Below are 7,529 nucleotides of genomic sequence, written 5' to 3'. Positions count from 1 at the left end.
CAAAGGAGAAACGATAACGGTCATCGCTAGGGTCTATTCTTGCTTAGGTAAGCAAACGCGCGCGGGTACATAGCACTGTGTGGGCGCAGACAACTAAAGGGTATATTGTCCGTAGATCTATAGGATTTTTATATTATGTATATTATAACATAGCGGTTTCTCCAAGGCAAATTCTGTGCATGAAATTACATTGCCTTACAGTATTATAGTAATAACACGCTTAGCATGGTACATATACATATAAAATATATACATTTTGTTTTGAGTTTTAGAGCCAAGCAGCGGTATACGACACAGCATGATATTTTAAAAATGTCCTTTTAAGGACAATGCTTGTACTTATTAATGCTTTTATTTTGATTTGTATTGTATAAAGCACATAGTATAGTTTCCGTTTTGAGTAATTATGATAGGCGCATGCGATACCTACGGCGCAAGTCTGCTAACGTCAAGAAACAATCCTGTATTTTTGTATCGCTTGCATAATGTTTATATAATATTCTGATAACAACAAAAAACGAATACGATCTGGATACTGGGCTATTTTCTTTTATTTTTTTTTATTTTGACTTGTAATTTTAACTTTCAAGACTCCCACACGATTTAAAAACACCCCTGATGTGTGCGTTCTTTAACTTAAGGACATTTGTATATGGCGTGGTTTTTTAAGCAGCTTTTTCCCCACGACCATTAAGTTAACTTAAATGCGTAAATATGTGATTCCATGACATTTTAATTTTTTATCACCATTTTTCATAGGACGCACACTCACACCTGTTGTGACCCATAATTACATAAATTAATCTCAATTTCATTTTTTGAATGTAAGTAATAATATTATACAAAGGCCACTATGAGTACGGGGAACTTTGAGAAGACCAATGGATTTAGGACTTTTGCCCCGAGCTTTATCAACAAAGCAACGACAGGGCGAGTCAGCCCTATGTGACGGGAACACGACCATGGGCTAGACTCAACCGAGGGATTTCCTCAAGGACTCAACAGGCCGAGAAGTTAGGAAATACACCAGAAGCTAGCCAGAAGTTCGCCAAGCTATAGGTGTGCCTTCCCCTCTTATCCATACCTTTGTTTTCAGGAGCTTTGTTCAACATTTTTAATTTTATTAGTTTTTCTTTTTGTTGACTACCCCTTGTTTTGTATGGCAAGGTCCGAGGTCGGACCTCAACGGGGGAGGGGCAAGTTGTAACGGTCACATTTCGCCCGACCGTTACTTCGCGCCCCGAACCTATTGACACATCACTAATGACCTAATTAGGTAGGGAGCGCTGACACACTGAGATGACATTCGCGTATCATCTAATTAACCAGTTGACTTTACCATCACGGACCGCCAATATCCTCGACCTTGCGCTCTATATTTTTGCCGTTTTACTACAAGCCGCCCATCCGACTATCTTTTGTGTGCGTCCGTTTCAACTCCGCTTTGACCAACCATTTCATCGTCCAACCCAGGTCAGAGTGTATATATATATATATATATTGTATGATTTTGTATTTTATTTAGAAACCCTAATTTAGAATAAAACATCTTGTAGCCTGCAGCTGAGAGTTAGATTATTTAACAGTGTGACCGCCCGTTCTAGCTCCTCGGGCGATATATTAAGTTAATAAGGGAGACTTTAAGGCCAATTAGACGTAGACAACGGCCTAGCCAACCGTTTTTTCCGTGGGGATCCGTCTATTTTAGCTTTATCGACGGCCACTTTGCCTAGTCTAGCCAGCTAGACAAGTAGGTCCGTTACAGTACTATATCGTTAATTTGAATGGATTGATGGGAGGCAATGGCGACGCCACCGTATCCATCACAGCGGTCTGAACGTATAATATTAAAATGTGGTAAGGAAAGAGGTTTGTTCTGGAAAAGCTAGGTCTCGGAGAGTAAAGCGAAAGAACATTTTTGGTTAGAAAGAAGAAAAGAAAGGTCTTGTAAACGTGGGAGTAAACTTCTAACATTCCATTGGAGAATATGAAAAGAAGGATGATGATATCGGAATTAGTATGTGTCGTCATCGTCGATGGCTGGGAAAGGGAGATTAAAAAGGGATGATTCAATGGCAGACTGGAGCGTTGAAGGAGATGTGAGAGAAGAAGGGTCGCTTGTGAGCGAACGAGAGAGAATTTGAGCAAAAGCTGCTACCCAATTAAGGTAATCATTGTTGGAAAAATGATTATGTTCCATATAATTAAGGAAGCTGCCATTTGGAGAAGTGGATGTGTTGTTGTTTGAAGGAAGAAGAGGGAATGATGGAGTGGAGGATACGTTTTTCCTTTTCCTTGAAGCACCTTCAATCGATTTATTACTATGTTTGGATGGGATATAGGTGTTGGATGATTGAGAGAGAGCGGGGAATGAGGGGGGATGAGCAATGACATTAATAGTAGGTGTATTAACATTTTTAGTGACATCGGAAAAAGTAAACGCTTTATTAGTTATACGCGATCGCTTAATTAATGATGCTTCTGAAAAAGTAATGTTGTTTGCGGCCATGATCTTTTTGATGTCTTTCTGGATGGTCCATTCAGAGCAGGAACGGTCTGTAGAAGGATGATTCAGTTTGCAGAAAATGCACACGGGGGTGAGGTCTCTTTAACATTGCATGAAGATTCGCCATGATCAAAAAGTCCACAATGACTGCATCGCTCTTTGCTACGACAAAATTTAGATGTGTGGCCGAAACGAAGGCACTTAAGGCATTGTACGGGTGAACGGATGCTAGGCGATACATCAAAAATAACTTTAAAAATAAAAAGCTTAGTAGGAAGAGTATTTGATAAAAATTTTAACTCCACCAAGTTAGTAGCAATCAGTTTGTTGTCTTTTTTAACGTTGATTAGGCGAAAGGAGATCACTTTGGTAGGGCATTCATAGCCCTCCCAAAACTCTTCTTCAGAGACGATTTTGTCTAAGCGAATGATACCCATACAATATAGCAATGTATTAGGGATACTGGCAATAAGTCCATGTTCGGCCAGAGATGTTGAAGAGAGACATAAATTGGCGTTATATACGGAATCGAATGTGATTTTGACACGCTGAGAGCCGATGGGATTGATATTAAGAATACCGGAGAACATTTTGGAAAACAGTTTACCAAGTTTGACTGGATGAAAGTTGCCGAGGTTATTATCACTGGATGACGATGCTATCAATATATGCAGGGGACCCGAATAGTTAAGTGGAAAGCATACATGATCGTTTGATTGCCTATACGCAGTCGCGTTAGGGGAAGACATGCTGGCTGAATTTGCGGTGACTAGATGCGTGTTGTGCGGCATAACCAATATCACTTCAGGGGAGTCCAACTCCTTGCTGGTCTTCGAGAGAGCTGAGGGAGAACTTGAAGAGGTCGCAATGTTTTTGGATTTTTTAGATAGAGGGCTAGTAGGAGATTTAGTATTACTAGAACAGGGATTTTTCTTACCCGAGTGAAGCGATGAATCATCCGAAGTGCCCAAATCCGAGCCGCTTAGCGTGGACATACGAGTAAGGGGGGAGATACCGAGCTCCCCCCCCCTCTAGGTTTAGGTATGACCATCCAAAAGAACCCAGGAGGGTCCTTTAGATAGAGCAAATGGCGGAGTAAAATAGAGTAAAATTGAAACTCTAAAACAACTACGTATAGGAGTTAAATATAGATGGGTAACTACACTGAGCGCGAGAGATAAAATAAACACGACCGTACGCAACAAGAGGTGGATAACGAGTTATAAATATGATTTATCAAGTAGTTTTCCAGACGTTTTAAGTGCTTGCATATTTTTTTTTACAATGCCAATCACTGTAGCAGGAGCAGAACGGTCATTTTAAAAACTAAAACTAAAGAATTAGGTACCTAAGAAACTCATGTGGACAAGAACGTTTATCTGGCAATTTTCAATATAGAAAAGGAACGAACCAAAATTCTAAATATTGAGAAAATAATTGATAATTTTGCCGACGCAAAGTCGAGGAAAAAGAATTTCTTAAAATAGAAGATCTTAAGATTTTTAACGTTATGACTTTTATATTGCAGGATTTTATTTGGCTTAAATATACTATTAATTTTATTATACTGTATACTTTATTATTTTGTAACTGATGAGTTACTTAACCTATCATAGTTGTATACTGGTTGCTTTTTTAATAAAATAAACACATTTTAATTAGGGCCCCTTACATTTTTTTTGGCACCAGGGCCCTCAGAGTTCAAGATCCAGCACTGAGCACGAGCCCAATGCAAAATTTTAAAATGCTGAACGGATTATTCAGTGTGCACCGTAAAAGTAATGTTTTCGGTCGGTTAAGCGCTGGTTTTATACATATTTCCTTTGTTCGCAGAGTGCGAGCACTTTGAATTTACACTGGGCAGAGACCACACTGCCCCCATCAGGGTGTTGGCTAGCGTGCCAAAACTTAGTTGCTCTCAGTCGGACAGGGATTTAACGGAAGACGAGGAGTTGCCTGTTTCGGCTGTAGACTACCAAAATAGGAACCTCTTGCTGCATGTTTTTGCCGGCGATACTAAAACTTTCGGAATCCAGAGCAAGTCGATTTTAAGTGTGTTATTTTTAATTAATCAGTTATGATTATATGGGATGTTTTATTTTTGGTGGATTTTTAATATCATTTTTAGGGTTTTTAGTTGTTTTAAATTGGGATTTTTTTTTGTTTGTTTTAGGTTCTTTTACCCCCAGGCGGGAGAGCGCTGCCACCACTTAACTTCAGAGGTTGACGACACAAAGCTTACGCTGTTGGAGTGTTCAGCGTGGGAAGTCGAGCGGTTAGAGCTCGCAGCGGCGTTGGAGAGTCCGGTTGATGTGACGAGTCTGGTGCCGTCCATTCTGGAATCCAACTACAAATAGGAGGCGTTGGCTCATTTCGACATACGGGACAAGAAGAAAGAGCGGAGTGAGTTCAGAGAGGTGAACAAGGGTAGCTCGGCGACCTATTCGAGGCAAAGCGGAAGATGGTTAACTTGGCGGCTTATGCGAGGCGGAGCTGGAAGATGCACACGGTTGGATTTATTTGTAGTTTATAGTTCTTAACTTGTTTGTTGTAGGCCGAAGGCCATTTATTTGCGGAATCGAGTCCGTTTTTTTGTGAAACTGATTCATTGTCGTGTTATTTGCTAATAAATGGTGTCGGGAACGCGAGGGTTGCTTGCAATGCCGAAAAGTGGTCCCACTCGTGCGTATATCTGAAAGGGTAAATCCGGCAGTACACATTTTAAAACTTGGATTATCTGATTTTATTCATATGATTCAGCATCACAGCTGAATCCGCAAAACTACTACAAAGTCGGAAATTATTAAATCGAATACGGGTGGGACGTGGAGAATGTTGATATCTGATGCACAGATGGGGTTTAACCTCAGTTCCAGAGTGCGACTGTGGCCCATATAATCAGACTATTTTACAAATCATGAACGAGTGATAAAATCGTAAATTCAACGGAACACTTGAGGACTTTGTAAACGCAACTCCAAACACTATCGAATGGATACGAAATCTAGCATATCAATCTATGATTATTGTGTGCTATTTATAATTTATAATCTGTACTTTAACATCTTTACTGCACTATCCTTAATATTTATTAATTTTTGTGTTTCTAGCTATATGAATAAATAAAAAATATAGTGATACTTGATAGTACATAGTAACATAGTATAATATAATAGATAATACATAGTGATAAAGTCTCATAGTATAAATTAATGTAAATCACATATTAAATGTATGTTGTTGACAATACAGTTAAGTTTTTTAAACTTAATAAATAATAAATTACTCGTCTAATCTCTTGGGCATTGACCTCCCTACCAACACTAGGACTAAGGGAGGATAACCTGTTCGGTCATATTTTTGTCGTTAACGAGTGGCCAATATGATTACTAGGAGTTTTGTATCCTATGTGGTGTGTCTGTCGTCTACCATTAGTGCTCTAACGGACATGCCTCTGACAAACGGCTAAAAATATCGGTGACGACTAGTATTTGGGTCTTACCCCTGCTGATCCTAGGATATGTGCTCATCGGGTCTATACTTAAAAACACCCATGACTGTCTGAGTCAATTTCAACATAATTATTTTATGTTTTAGTTTTTGGCGAAGAAGGTTAAATTTTCTGATAATTATCTTTTGAAACCAGGCGATGAATAGATTTGTGCGAAGTGTTGTAAGACACCTAACCGTGTATATTATAAAAAGTATAATAAATTTAATATACTGATATATAAATAGAAACAAATAGAAAAAAAACGTAAAGCTCATACACGACTTCTGCACGTCGACTTTTCTTGTCGGTCCCATAACGGAATGGTTTTATCCTGTTGGTTAGATTACTAGTATATCGCAAGGTACTTATTCGTCGGACTGGGTCGTCTTGTCTCTAACCCACGGATCCACGGAAGTGACTTTCACGAACCATTTGGTGCCCGGGTCGGCGTACGTGACCGGCTTGCACGTTTGTATAGTGGGAATGCACCGGGCTATTGTGCTCTTCATGCGGGAAGGCCGCGGCGACAAGGTAACGGGTATGTCGGTGGGAGGTCGACAGCTCCAAGAGGATTTTTTCATTTTTAAAGGGGGACTTTTCGTAGGTCGGGCTATTTTAGCCGGCGTAAACGGACGACACGAGTAGGTGTACGCGTCGGACACTTGATCTTCCACTCGAGTGGTCTTGACGAGCTCTGAATTTTTCCTTACCCGACCGGTCCCATCACCGTCCCCTTTTTGTAGTTCGGAGTACACAAACGACCGTCGGCCGTCCTCTAGGTCGGGCTCGTTAAAATGAGCTTGCCCTGACAAACGCGTTCCCGCCGGAAAATACTCTTGTTGGTTTACCGTCTCGGATTTCTGTTCGTTGGCAGTCGACGTCGGATTTTTGAACCATTTATTTTTCCAAAAACGTTGTTTAGTCGCCACTCGCTTCGTATCGTCGTCACATGGTTGTCGGCTCGTCATCAGTTTGAGTTTAGTGGTTTTTTTTTTTTTACCCGATTTGTCGGGTTTGAAGGAATCTAAAAATGAGGACACCGTTGTATTTGTTGGCGAGAGGCGTTATCATAAATAAGTTGCAGTTATGACATTGCAAAAAAATATAATTGAAAAAGCTATGATTGGAAACTAGAAACAAAATTCAAATTTGAAGGTAACAGAGAAATAAGGGTAGTAATCCATTTACGACAAGTTTTCAGAAGGGTAAAAACAATTTTTCACTTAATAGTCGCAATGTACCATTAAAACGAACTATTAACACAAAATGTAAAACAAATGGACTATTACCATTCTTCCTTTGCGCCATTCAGTTTTTAATGTATTAATTAATAATGTATGACATTATGCCGCATTAGTGGTTAGAGAAGTGGGAAAATAAGTAATGTTTTTTTTTACGTCATGAATCAGTGTTGCCATTATTTTACTTTTTTGCCAGAAAAAAATTTAGCGCTTTGATGGTGGCGTTTGAACAACTACCTACTTGAAGCGCCACACAAAAACTCTTAGGACAGACCTTTATGTTGTGAAA

At 39.6% G+C, this 7,529-nt stretch overlaps 1 pseudogene; it reads right to left on the bottom strand.

Moving 5' to 3' along the window:
- Positions 1-1,820: 1,820 nt before the first annotated feature.
- Positions 1,821-3,718, bottom strand: LOC126847675 (uncharacterized; annotated as a pseudogene).
- Between the last annotated feature and the right edge of the window lie 3,811 nt (positions 3,719-7,529).

This window comes from Adelges cooleyi, unplaced genomic scaffold (assembly GCF_023614345.1).
Source record: "Adelges cooleyi isolate 19-005CV unplaced genomic scaffold, UGA_ACOO_1.1 ACOO_flye_CR_arks_rails_tigmint_CR_PRNA_115, whole genome shotgun sequence".
In the NCBI taxonomy this organism is placed as follows: domain Eukaryota; kingdom Metazoa; phylum Arthropoda; class Insecta; order Hemiptera; family Adelgidae; genus Adelges; species Adelges cooleyi.
The sequence above is the reverse complement of the archived record's forward strand: the minus strand, read 5'-3'. Positions and strand labels throughout refer to the sequence as shown.